The 14274-nt window shown below is 43.9% G+C and overlaps 1 protein-coding gene across 1 annotated transcript in view; it reads right to left on the reverse strand.

The window, feature by feature from the left end:
* The window catches only part of ASTN2 (astrotactin 2), a 1029079-nt gene that overhangs the window by 407416 nt on the left and 607389 nt on the right, over window positions 1–14274 (reverse strand). The window lies entirely within an intron of this gene.

Here is a 14274-nt window from a genome sequence, read left to right on the forward strand (position 1 = left end):
GGGAAATCCCACGGACAGAGGAACCTGGCGGGTTACAGTTTATGGGGCTGCAGAAGAATTAGACATGCCTGAGTGACTGAGCACACACATATATAAATATGTAAGTATATAGGCTTCTGTGGTGTCTATAGATACATGCGAAGTGAAGTGAAGTGAAAGTCATTCAGTCATGTCAGACTCTTGGAATTCTCTAGGCCAGGATACTGGAATGGGTAGCCTTTCCCTTCTCCAGGGGATCTTCCCAAGCCAGGTATCGAACCCAGGTCTCCCACATTGGAGGCGGATATGTTACTGCAAACACACACATGTACACATATACACACATATATATGCATATCTGAATCATCATGTTATACACCTGCAACTAACACAATATTGTAAACCAACTATAATTTAGTAAAAAAATAAATAAATGAAAAAGAAAACCTGTCCTGCTGGTACCATGATCCATCACACCCACTGTGGCTGACCTATAGGGATGCAGAGTCCATTTCTGGGAGTGAAGACCCACTTCCCAGGCCCCAGACCCCACCGAGGCTCAGCCCTGCTCCACCCGTCCAGGAAGGCAGGAGGCCAGGAGGTACTCAGGGCTTGGCCTCCTGGTCATCAGGGCCTGGGCTGTGCTCCAAGTGATTTCTCACTCTTCTGATCCCCCTCACTTGTCCTCCTCACTCTTCTTGAGTTTTGTTTCCTTTAATGACAGTCCAGTTGAGTCACTGGAAGAGGAAGGCACCAGGAATGGAGAGAAGCAGCTTCTCCCTCCCTAAGTGAATCAGATACCAGTTTCCACTGGCAACCACCCCAGTATTCTTGCCTAGAGAATCCTGTGGACAGAGGAGCCTGGTGGGCTGCTGTCCATAGAGTCACACAGAGTCAGACACAACTGAAGCGACTTAGCATGCATGCATGCGTTGGAGAAGGAAATGGCAACCCACTCCAACATTCTTGCCTGGAGAATCCCAGGGATGGAGGAGCCTGGTGGCCTGCCATCTATGGGGTCACACAGAGTCGGACATGACTGAAGCGACTTAGCAGCAGCAGCTGAGTTGTGCCAAAGAGGGGCCTGACCTATAATACATGAAAATGTGTATCTTTACCCATCTTGGCTTTTTAAAAGGCAGCATTTTTGGTTGCTATTGTTGCTTCTCAGCATCTCAGGACAATCAGGGGTCCTCTCATCCTTCCAAATATCTGGGAGGCCAGATGGCTTTTTAGGTCAAATTGGAAAAAAAAAAAAAAAGGAGAAGAGGAGGTGGGGATGTGGCCTGTGATTTGCAGGGAGGTGTGGCAGAGTGAGATCGGTCTGGAATTCAGAGGCAGTTCCTGACATTAGACTCACCTCTTAAAAAGATGCCATCACTCCACAGGGTCCAGCAAATATACAAACCCCTGCCCCTCTTTCAGTCCTAAATTTCTGTGGAAACATCTAGCATGGCCCTTTTTTCCCCCTTACTCTTCTTTGTGCTTTTCTACATACTCCTCTTCCCTGCTAGACAGTTTCATTTTTCTCATGTGTAAAGTGGAGATACTCATAAAACCTAGCTCATGGGATGACTGTGAGAATTAAATTGGTTAAAATAAGCAAAGCGCTTAGAGTCACGTCTGGCACACAGTCACTGTGAGGATGGCTGCTCTTATGTACTAGCTCTTCTCATTTGTAAAATGGATATAATCATACCCATCTAGGGGTGGCTACAAGCATTTAACTGCCATGACCATAAGTGAGATGGAACACAGTAGGTGCTCAATGGGTGTTAGTTCTCTCCCACATTGCCTCCCTTCTCTCCGGGACTCATTTCAGCACCCCACCCTGCAGCACCCCCCCCCCCCCATGGATATTCTTGCGTAAAGATACAAAATGACCTGTTGAAGGTCGCACTGCAGCCCTGCTTGAAACCCATCTTGTCTTCTGAACTAGACTATGAAACAAGGTGGGCTCTTCTTCCTGTATTCTCTGTTACATTCACAGCACTCGATACATATTGCTAAAGTCAATATTTGGATTGCTACTGTGGCAAAGATGATGCTAAAAGACTTCGACTGTAGGAACCTACAATTACATGGAAGAGGTCTGTGATCAAATCTTGATTCTTATCACTGCTTCCCTACATGAGCTTGAGTGATTCCCACATCTTTCTAGACCTTTGTTTTTCTGTCTGTATGGTGGGAGAGGTTCTGGCTTGGTTGCAAGATCTCCAGGGTGTCCCTTCCTGGTCTGGAAAATGGGTAGACTGAAGATGGCCACACATTATTGACTATTCATCTCATGAACAAGCACAGTCTAGTTCCTGCCTCTTGAATCTGGGCTGAAATCAATGACCTGTTTGATCAATAGATTGTGGTAGAAATGATGTCCTGGGACTTCTAAGGTTAGGTGTTAAGAAGACCCACAGCTTCTGCATAAGCTCTTGGAGCACTTATTTTAAGGTGTTTCCTTTGCAACCTGTGGTGCTGGAGAAAACTCTTGAGAGTCCCTTGGACTGCAAGGAGATCAAACCAGCTAATCCTAAAGAAAACCAACCTTGAATATTCATTGGAAAGATGGATGCTGAAGCTCCAAACTTTTGGCTACCTGATGCAAAGAGCCAACTCACTGGAAAAGATCCTGATGCTGGGAAAGATTGAAGGCAAAGGAGAAGGAGGTGGCAGAGGATAAGATGGTCAGATAGTATCACTGACTCAATGGACATGAGTCTGAGCAACTTCTGGGGGATAGTGAAGGACAGAGATGCCTGGTGTGCTGCAGTCAGTTACAAAGAGTCAGACATGACTTAGCAACTGAACAACAATAACAACCAACTTCGCAAATCCAGCCTCTGTGGCCTGAGAAGTCCAAGCCAAGTAGAGACACCATGGGCAAGCACTCTGGAGAAAGACCCAGCTGAGGTCCAACAGAACCAGGATGAATCAGCCCCAGCACCAGAGAGGTGAAGAGGGCCTCCAGGACGCTCATTCTCCAACCCCAGATTCCAGCCACCTGCTGTAGGTCAGAGACACTCAGCCGAGTCCTTCCCCGTTCCTGAGCCACGACACTGGGAGCAAAAGAAACCAGTTATTTCAAGCCAGGGTTGTGGTGGTGGTTTTTTAACTCATTCTTTCTTTTAAGAAGAGATAAGAAAGCCTTCCTCAGTGATCAATGCAAAGAAATAGAGGAAAACAACAGAATGGGAAAGACTAGAGATCTCTTCAAGAAAATTGGAGATACCAAGGGAACATTTCATGCAAAGATGGGCTCGATAAAGGACAGAAATGGTATGGACCTAACAGAAGCAGAAGATATTAAGAAGAGATAGCAAGAATACACAGAAGAACTGTACAGAAAAGATCTTCACGACCCAGATAATCACGATGGTGTGATCACTCACCTAGAGCCAGACATCCTGGAATGTGAAGTCAAGTGGGCCTTAGAAAGCATCACTATGAACAAAGCTAGTGGAGGTGATGGAATTCCAGTTGAGCTATTCCAAATCCTGAAAGATGATGCTGTGAAAGTGCTGCACTCAATATGCCAGCAAATTTGGAAAACTCAGCAGTGGCCACAGGACTGGAAAAGGTCAGTTTTCATTCCAATCCCAAAGAAAGGCAATGCCAAAGAATGCTCAAACTACCGCACGATTGCACTCATCTCACACGCTAGTAAAGTAATGCTCAAAATTCTCCAAGCCAGGCTTCAGCAATATGTGAACCATGAACTTCCTGATATTCAAGCTGGTTTTAGAAAAGGCAGAGGAACCAGAGATCAAATTGCCAACATCCGCTGGATCATCGAAAAAGCAAGAGAGTTCCAGAAAACCTTCTATTTCTGCTTTATTGACTATGCCAAAGACTTTGACTGTGTGGATCACAAGAAACTGTGGAAAATTCTGAAAGAGATGGGAATACCAGACCACTTGACCTGCCTTTTGAGAAACTTATATGCAGGTCAGAAAGCAACAGTTAGAACTGGACATGGAACAAAGGACTGGTTCCAAATAGGAAAAGGAGTACGTCGAGGCTGTATATTGTCACCCTGCTTATTTAACTTATATGCAGAGTACATCATGAGAAACGCTGGGCTGGAAGAAACACAAACTGGAATCAAGATTGCCGGGAGAAATATCAATAACCTCAGATATGTAGATGACACCACCCTTAAGGCAGAAAGTGAAGAGGAACTAAAAAGCCTCTTGATGAAAGTGAAAGTGGAGAGTGAAAAAGTTGGCTTAAAGCTCAACATTCAGAAAACGAAGATCATGGCATTCAGTCCCATCACTTTATGGGAAAGAGATGGGGAAACAGTGGAAACAGTGTCAGACTTTATTTTTTTGGGCTCCAAAATCACTGCAGATGGTGACTGCAGCCATGAAATTAAAAGACGCTTACTCTTTGGAAGGAAAGTTATGACCAACCTAGATAGCATATTCAAAAGCAGAGACATTACTTTGCCAACAAAGGTTCGTCTAGTCGAGGCTATGGTTTTTCCTGTGGTCATGTATGGATGTGAGAGTTGGACTGTGAAGAAGGCTGAGCGCCGAAGAATTGATGCCTTTGAACTGTGGTGTTGGAGAAGACTCTTGAGAGTCCCTTGGACTGCAAGGAGATCCAACCAGTCCATTCTGAAGGAGATCAGCCCTGGGATTTCTTTGGAAGGAATGATGCTAAAGCTGAAACTCCAGTACTTTGGCCACCTCATGCGAAGAGTTGACTCACTGGAAAAGACCCTGATGCTGGGAGGGATTGGGGGCAGGAGGAGAAGGGGACGACAGAGGATGAGATGGCTGAATGGCATCACCGACTCGATGGACGTGAGTCTGGGTGAACTCCGGGAGTTGGTGATGGACAGGGAGGCCTGGCGTGCTGCGATTCATGGGGTCGAAAAGAGTCGGACATGACTGAGTGACTGGACTGAACTGAACTGAACATTTCAAATTGCTAACATGCTCCAACAATCAAATATGACATTCATAAAGCCATACATTGAAAATGAACTATAGATTATATCCTAAATAACCATTATTCAATAGAACTTTCTTTTCAAAAATTTTTATTTTATGCTATAGTTGACTTATAATGTGTTATTTTCAGGTGTACAACAAAGTTATATGTATAGCAAAGTGAGTATATATATATGTGTGTGTGTGTGTGTGTGTATGTGTGTGTGTGTGTGTATATATATATATATATTTAACTTTGCTTTACTATGCCATCTGGGATATATATATGTCTGAGTAGAGATCCCTGTGCTATACAGTAGATCCTTGTTATCTATTTTATATATAGTTGTGTGTATACATTAAGCCCAAACTCCTAATTTAGCCTTCCCACATACCTTTTCCCTTTGATAACCAAAAGTTTGTTTTCTAAATCTGTGAGTCTGTTTCCTTTTTGTAAATAAGTTCATTTGTATCATTTTTTAATATCCTATATATAAATGATACCATATGATATTTGTCTTTCTTTGTCTGACCTACTTCACTCTATGACAAACTCTAGCTCCATCCAAATTGTTGCACATTAAGATTGTTACACAATAGCAGAAAATTGTAACAATGAAGATGAGCTATAGGCTGACATTTATAAAGGGGCTGAGGAGGATACATTTTGATCACTGGATTGTCTGGGGTTGAGTCCAATAAAAGTTCCCTTCTGGAGCTGAGAAAACTAGGGTAACACAAGGGAACAGCAGGCGTGGAATGCTTCAGGGCGCAGCAGCTATTCTGAGATGGTGGGCACGTCCTCCACAGGATATCATGATTAAGTGCTTACAGTTTCTCTGGTTTTGCCCTCTATCTTGATTAAAATTTTGCCACGTTTATGCTGCCACACAGAATAAATGGAACCACAGCTTACTTTTCAAACTGCGTTTTGCTGACATCATTCTATTTGTCACATTTAGACCACTTCTAATAGATAACATTTTTTTCCCCAGCTCTTTAGCACACTGAAGAAGAACACAGTATTCTCTCCCTCCCTCTTTTGATGCTTCATTCATTGCTACTTTCTCCATCCCTGGTCAAGAGGTGAGGGCCTCCTTGGAAATAACTGAAACTCAAAATAACAGGATAATTTTTTATATACCATCTCTGGGATCAGCCTCCCTTCCCATATTATTATTCACCTGCATTAGTGTTCTATTGATGGTATAACAAATTGCCATGACTTGGCAGTTTATAAAACACAAATTTATTATCTTGCAGTTCTATAGGCCAGAAGTACAAAAAAAAAAAAAAAAAAAAGTCACTGGGTTAAATTCAAGGTCTCAACAAGGCTACATTCCTTTTCTAGATTAGGTGGCAGGCGAGGGGGAGTCCATTTCCTTGCCTCATCCAACTTCCAGAGACTTTCCTTAACTTCTAACCCCTTCCTCCAACTCAAGGGACATGAATCTGAGCAAACTTTGGGAGACAATGAAGGACAGGGGAACCTGGCATGCTGCGGTCCTAGGGGCCATAGAGTTGGACATGACTTAGCGACTGAATAACAACAACAAATCTCTTCCTACATCTTCAAAGCCAATAATGCTGCATCTCTCTGCTGCCTTCTTCTTCCACATTTAAGGAGATTGATTATATTGGGCTCATCCTAATAACCCCAAATAGTCAGTCCCTCTCTTCAAAATTTAGCTTATTAGCAACTAAGCTCATAAGTGAATGCAATTCTCTTCTGTCATATAAGAACATATTCACAGGATCTAGGTAGTAGAAAGTAGGCATCCTCCTGCCTTCGACACATCCCATGAAAGTGAAAGTGTCTCAGTCGTGTCCAACTCTTTGTGACCCTATGGACTATACAGTCCATGGAATTCTCCAGGCCAGAATACTGGAGTGGGTAGTCTTGCCCTTCTCCAGGGGATCTTCCCAACTCAGGGATCAAACGGGGTTTCTTGCATTGCAGGCTGATTCTTTACCAGCTAAGCCACAAGGGAAGCCCAAGAATATTGGAGTTGGTAGCCTATCACTTCTCTAGCGAATCTTCCTGACCCAGGAGTTGAACCGGGGTCTCCTGCATTGCAGGTGGATTCTTTACTTACCGAGCTATAAGGGAAGCCACATCCTATGACCCTCCTCAATTTGGCAGCTGCACACCTGAGGACTACATCATCCCAGGAGAAGATGAGCACAGCAGAAGCAGAATGCCAAGCAAGGGAAGGCGTTTTTTTTTTCTAATATGTACTTCAGAAATTGAGGTCTAATTAGAACATATACATAAAATAAGCAGAAGAATCTATAATCTGTTAGAGAAGTGGCCTCCCTTCTAGCCATAAAGACTATTTGAGCTGGGAGAAGAGAGGAATGTAGACAGCATATTAAAAAAGTAAAGACATCACTTTGCTGACAAAGGTCCATATAGTCAAAGCTATGGTTGTTCCAGTAGTCATATATGGATGTGAGAGTTGAACTATAAAGAAGACTGAGTGCCAAAAAATTGATGCTTTTGGTGCTAGAGAAGACTCTTGAGAGTCCCTTAGACTGCGAGGAGATCAAACCAGTCAATCCTAAAGGAAATCAATCATGAATATTCATGGGAAGAACTGATGCTGAAGCTGAAGCTCCAATACTTTGGCTACCTGAAAGAGTCAACTCATTGGAAAAGACCCCTGGGAAAGATTGAGGGTAGGAGGAAAAGAGGGCAAAAGAGGATGAGGTGGTTGGATGGAATCATCAACTCAGTGGACATGAGTTTGAGCAAACTCTGGAAGACAGTGAAGGACAAGGAAGCCTGGTGTGCTGCAATCCATGGGGTCACAAAGAACAGGATGTGACTTAGCAACTGAACAAGAACAAAGAGAGGAATGCTGGGTATTAAACAAGAGGATCTTGTAAAACGGACCCTGTGCTCTGTCCCCGCCAGGCTAATGACTTGAGTGGTTGGAGAGGATGTGGGCTGTGAAAAGTCAGGTGGATCTGAGATATCAAGGCAAAGGTGCCTGTGTCTCGTGGATGGTAAATATGGTTGCGTGCTCTTCCTGGTATATAATCTGCCATCTACAAAGGCCTTCATGGTCTGTCTGGATCAAGACAGCTTCAGCCAGCTTCAGACTCTGAGGTCCACAGGGTTGGGTAGAAGAGCTACCGGACGTTCCTCACACCCTCCATAGACTGGAAAGTCTCCGATGGTTGGAACCAACTGACCTCAAATGCTGAGTGGTGGCGATGAAGAGAACATACCAGCAGATACCAGGATGGGCCACACACCTTTAAGCTGGGTGGGACAGGGAAGTCCTGCCGTAGATCAGAAAGGAAGGAGAATGATGGAGAAGGGCCAAACGAGACAGCAGGGACTAGAATGGAGTTAGTCCAGCATCCCTTCATGGCCATGCCTTGGAAGTGCATCAGCCTCCGTGAGCTGATACGTTCAGAAGTGAGACACAGAACATCTAACCCGACGAGAACGAAGCTTCCACTGCCATTGGGCGGGCCAGCACATAAATAAATCCAGCTGCAGGAACATTACAGAGAATTAAATACACAATGCTCCCATGGTCTGTATTGTCCAAGCTATGGTTTTTCCAGTAGTTGTGTACGGATGTGAGAGTTGAACCAGAAAGAAGGCTGAGCACCAAAGAATTGATGCTTTTGAATTGTGGTGCTGGAGAAGACTCTTGATACATCAGTAACGGTGGCCTCCTCATCTCACACAGAAATGGTACTCTGTAAATCTCGAATCATTTCCACTTACATTCTTTGATTTTTCAGAAAACCCATGAGTTCAAGAGCTATTGTTTCCTTTGAAAAACTTAACAACTGAAAGCTAATCAGATCAATACAGATTCTAAAACTTGACACTGACCAAGTCAGGGCTTAACCCACTTCACCCAGACCAGTCTTCTCTCCAAGGTCCTTTGCTGCCATCTCTTCTCAGCCACAGGGAAGCAACCCAGTTTGGGGGCCTCCATCCTGCCACCTTGTGGTAAAACCTTGGAAGGTCACTCTGCTTCCCACACTGGTGAGCGAACGTACTCGCCAGGTCTGTTGTGAAGATGAATGAATCATCGAGGTAGACATGCCTTGAGAACGCTAAAGTGTTATAAAAATATAAGATATTATTTGTTTTTGCCAGAATAAGTTTCTTAGAAGATGGGCTACAATAAGAAATTTACCTATTCCAGCATTATGGAGAGTCCACAGAGAAATGAGAGATTTTTAATTTCAGTGTAAAAGTGGGTATTTCCCTGTCTGTTCTAAAGTCATGGAGAAGAGCTTGCCTTCCATCCATTGAGCTCTGAAGTTGCAGCTTTAACATTAGATCCTTAATCTATAGAGGAAGGTCACTGACAACTTCATCAGACTGTTGAATTTTCTCTTAACCTTCAGGGAATGGATGTTCTTTCTCAGTCTCCTCTTACTTTTCCAGTTTACATTAATGAGAGGGGGAAAGAGATAATTCCTGCCTACAGATACAGACACACACACACACACACAGATCTCTGCATTTATGAGGTTTCATTCTTTAGGGACATCTATCCTCAAGAAGGAGCTTAATTATTTCAGGAAAGAGAATTGATGAAAAAAGGAGAGACACAACTTAATCCTTTCAGAAAGATCAGACTCATGTTTTGGAGACAACATAGATCATTTAGAACATGTTTTTATATTTTTTTTTATCCACTGACCAGCTCTAGTTCAGTTGCTCAGTCGTGTCCGACTCTGTAGGCCCATGGACCGCAGCATGCCAGGCCTCCCTGTCCATCAGTAACTCCCGCAGTTTGCCCAAACTCATGTCCATTGAGTTGGTGATGCCATCCAACCATCTCATCCTCTGTCGTCCCCTTCTCTTCCTGCCTTCAATCTTTCCCAGCATCAGGGTCTTTTCAAATGAGTCAGTTCTTCACATCAGGTGGCCAAAGTATTGGAGTCTCAGCTTCAACATCAGTCCTTCCATGAACACCCAGGACTGATCTCCTTTAGGATGGACTGGTTGGATCTCCTTGCAGTCCAAGGGACTCTCAAGAGTTTTCTTCAACACCACAGTTCAAAAGCAACAATTCTTTGGCACTCAGCTTTCTTCACAGCCCAACTCTTGCATCCATACATGACTACTGGAAAAACCATAGCCTTGACTAGATGGACATTTGTTGACAAAGTAACGTCTCTGCTTCTTAATATGCTATCTAGGTTGGTCATAACTTTCCTTCCAAAGAGTAAGCATCTTTTAATTTCATGGCTGCAATCACCATCTGCAGTGATTTTGGAGCCCAGAAAAGTAAAGCCTGACACTGTTTCCACTGTTTCCCCATCTATTTCCCATGAAGTGATGGGACTAGATGCCATGATCTTAGTTTTCTGAATGTTAAGCATTAAGCTAACTTTTTCACTCTCCTCTTTCACTTTCATCAAGAGGCTCTTTAGTTCCTCTTCACTTTCTGCCATAAGGGTGGTGTCATCTGCATATCTGAGGTTATTGATATTTCTCCCGGCAATCTTGATTCCAGCTTGTGCTTCTTCTAGCCCAGCATTTCTCATGATGTACTCTGCATATAAGTCAAATAAGCAGGGTGACAATATACAGCCTTGATGTACTTCTTTTTCTATTTGGAACCAGTCCTTTGTTCCATGTCCAGTTCTAAGTGTTGCTTCCTGACCTGCATACAGATTTCTCAAAAGGCAGGTCAAGTGGTCTGGTATTCCCATCTCTTTCAGAATTGTCCACAGTTTATTGTGATCCACACAGTCAAAGGCTTTGGCATAGTCAATAAAGCAGAAATAGAAGGTTTTCTGGAACTCTCTTGCTTTTTCCATGATCCAGCGGATGTTGACAATTTGATCTTTGGTTCCTCTGCCTTTTCTAAAACCAGCTTGAACATCTGGTTTTAGAAAGTTCACAGTTCATGTATTGCTGAAGCCTGGCTTGGAGTATTTTGAGCATTACTTTACTAGCGTGTGAGATGAGTGCAATTGTGTGGTAGTTTGAGGATTGTTTGGCATTGCCTTTCTTTGGGATTGGAATGAAAACTGATCTTTTCCAGTCCTGTGGCCACTGCTGAGTTTTCCAAATTTGCTGGCATATTGAATGCAGTACTTTCACAGCATTATCTCTTAGGATTTGAAATAGCTCAACTGGAATTCCATCATCTCCACTAGCTTTGTTCATAGTGATGCTTCCTAAGGCCCACTTGACTTCACATACCAGGATGTCTAGCTCTAGGTGAGTGATCACATCATCATGATTATCTGGATCATGAGGATCTTTTCTGTACAGTTCTTCTGTGTATTCTTGCCACCTCTTCTTAATATCTTCTGCTTCTCTTAGGTCCATACCATTTCTGTCATTTATTGAGTCCATCTTTGCATAAAATGTTCCTTTGGTATCTAATTTTCTTGAAGAGATCTCTAGTCTTTCCCATTCTACTGTTTTCCTCTATCTTTGCATTGATCGCTGAGGAAGGCTTTCTTATCTCTCCTTGCTATTCTTTGGAACTCTGCATTCAAATGGGTATATCTTTCCTTTCCTCCTTTGCTTTTCATTTCTCTTCTTTTCACAGCTATTTGTAAGGTCTCCCCAGACAGCCATTTTGCTTCTTTGCATTTCTTTTTCTTGGGGATGGTCTTCATCCCTGTCTTTGGTACAATGTCATGAACCTCTGTCTATCAGATCTAGTCCCTTAAAACTATTTCTGACTTCCACTGTATAATAGTAAGGGATTTGATTTAGGTCATACCTGAATGGTCTAGTGGTTTTCCCTACCTTCTTCATTTAAGTCTGAATTTGGCAATAAGGAGTTCATGATCAGCTCTAAGACTTGGGCAAACCCTCCTCTCTCTCAATGGGCTTCAATATTCCAAAATGCAGCATGGAGGGCTAGCTTGCAAATACTCTGATGCAGACAGCCGCTTATGCACACCCACTCAGCATCCACAAGCTCTCTTCCTGTTGCTAGCTTCCTACTTTTCCTTGAGAGTCTACGCCTTCCCTCAGCTCACTACCACAGAGTTTATATGCAGCCGCCTCTGACGCACATCCCAGGTTCTGGGATGAGTCTAGTTCTTCCAACCACAGTGACTGGTACAGGGATGGGCATGAGAAACAAGTTGATCCAATCAGATGGAATTCTGTGACTTGAGTTGGAGGGACTAGGAAAGAGAACTGTGGTACTGGAGAAGATTCTTGAGAGCTCCTTGGACTGCAAGGAGATCAAACCAGTCACTCCTAAAGGAAATGAACCCTGAGTATTCATTGGAAGGACTGATGCTGAACCTGAGCTCCAATCCTTTGGCCACCAGGGGTGAAGATCCAATTCACTGGAAAAGGCCATGATGCCAGGAAAGACTGAAGGCGAAAAGAGAAAAGCAGAGCAGTCGATGAGATGGTTGGACAGCATCACCAACTCAATGAGGAACTTGACCAAACTCTCAAGTTGGCTTAAGACAGGCCTGGTACGCTGTGGTCCATGGGGTCACAGGAGTTGGACATGACCTAGTGACTGAGCAACAACAACAACAGAAGGAAAGAGAGGCCAGCGTCCTGCAGGACTCACTGTGTGGAGAAGGTGTGGCTGGCCACAGAGTGGCATGGTCCTAAGAGCAGAGCCGAGAGCAGAGCGATCCCAGTGACACTGTTTGAGCCCCTCAGTCCTACTGACTGGACTTCCATTTGAGTCAATACATTGCCTCTCTTTGCCTAAAGTAGTTTATATTGGGTTTCTATCACTTATAATTCTAAAAATTCTAATCAATAAAATGTCCATTGCCCATTGGCTTCTGAAGACCTCTTGATCTTTGCATCTGAAATAGTTTTATTGCACTATCTCACTCTCTGGAGCTTCTTTGTATGGGTTTCCTGGCCCTCATCTATCTCCCTAGAGGCTGTGTAGGTGGCATTAAGAGTTGACTGTGTAGTCCCTTGGTCTCTTTCAAAGGACCTAGTCCAGAGCAGGAATTTTCATCCGTGGTCTCATTCCTCCCTTCCCGCCCTCTTTCTTTCTTCTTATCTTCTGAGATGGGTACTATTGGGGTGCTGAGCTGAATCAACAGATGCCCTGGATTGTCCATCAGCTTATTGGGATAGCTCAGCTGGTAATGAATCCTCCTGCAATGCGAGAGACCTGGGTTCGATCCCTGGGTTGGGAAGATCCCCTGGAGAAGGGAAAGGCTACCCACTCCAGTATTCTGGCCTGGAGAATTCCATGGACTGTATAGTCCATGGGGTCACAAAGAGTCAGACACGACTGAGGGAGTCAGACATGACCGAGTGATTTTCACTTTCACTTTCACACGTGAAAAAAGCCAGTCTGGACTATAAATTATCACAGGTGATATAACCCATAAACATACACAAAAACTGTAATGGTTCTCACAAGAGCAGGGTTATTTCTCCATTGGGGAGAGGGGAAAGGCTTCCTAAAGGAGATGGGTCTTGAAAGAAGTCCACTTGTTTGCTACACTGTTAGGGGAGCAAGTCACTGAAGCTGAAAGAAAGGCTTGAGCAATGCCTCTGAGGCATTAAACAATTAAGTGTTCAGGAACAACAAATTAGCTCTATTTGGTTTTAGTGTAGAAGGAAGTAAACTGATGGAGAGATTGGACGGGGGGCCAGGCCAGGAAGGCAGTGAATGCCAGGCATTCAGCATGTAGGACGATGCTTCCCAAGTGAGCGTCTAAGGTACCCCCACCTCTCACACACATACACAGTCATAACAGTGCTACAAACTCGGGCTCTGGGGACCGAAACCCCACCATAGAATCAAAACTCTTAGTGTAGCATTTCACCTTCTCCTGGACATTGTACCTGGAATGTGCATTTTAAACAAGCACCCTTGATCATTCCTATACAACGCATCATCCAGTTTGGGACCAACCGTGACACTCACATACCTTCTGTGCTTTTACTGCACGTTTGATACTAAAGCTCAGTGCAAAAAAGGACACTATCCCCTCCACAGCTTTGCCTCTCCCAGCCCCAGTCTCTTCCCAATGTCCACTGACTCATCATATGAAGCCAATTACAACACCACCTTCTCCAGGAAGCTTTCCTCACACTCTAGATCTTACCTGCTACTTCTCTTCTGAACAGATGACATGTTCCCCACTGACTGCACAGAGACAAGACAGGCCCTATCTCACTCCCAAATGGACTGTGAACTTCCTGGAAGGCTAAATCCCAGCATCAATACATTGGGGAGGGCAAAGATGCCAACTCATTTCCATTCTGAGAGCCTTTATACATGATCCTATCCAGAGGTGTTTTCCTGAGTTTTATAAACAGATCTCCTTGAGAGATGCTCACTTTTCATTGACTATGCCCTCAGACTCTTAATCCAAGTAAGAGCTTGCAGTGGTTTAGTGGCTTTTGTACCTG

The sequence above is a fragment of the Bubalus kerabau genome, chromosome 4, assembly GCF_029407905.1.
Source record: "Bubalus kerabau isolate K-KA32 ecotype Philippines breed swamp buffalo chromosome 4, PCC_UOA_SB_1v2, whole genome shotgun sequence".
Lineage (NCBI taxonomy): Eukaryota > Metazoa > Chordata > Mammalia > Artiodactyla > Bovidae > Bubalus > Bubalus kerabau.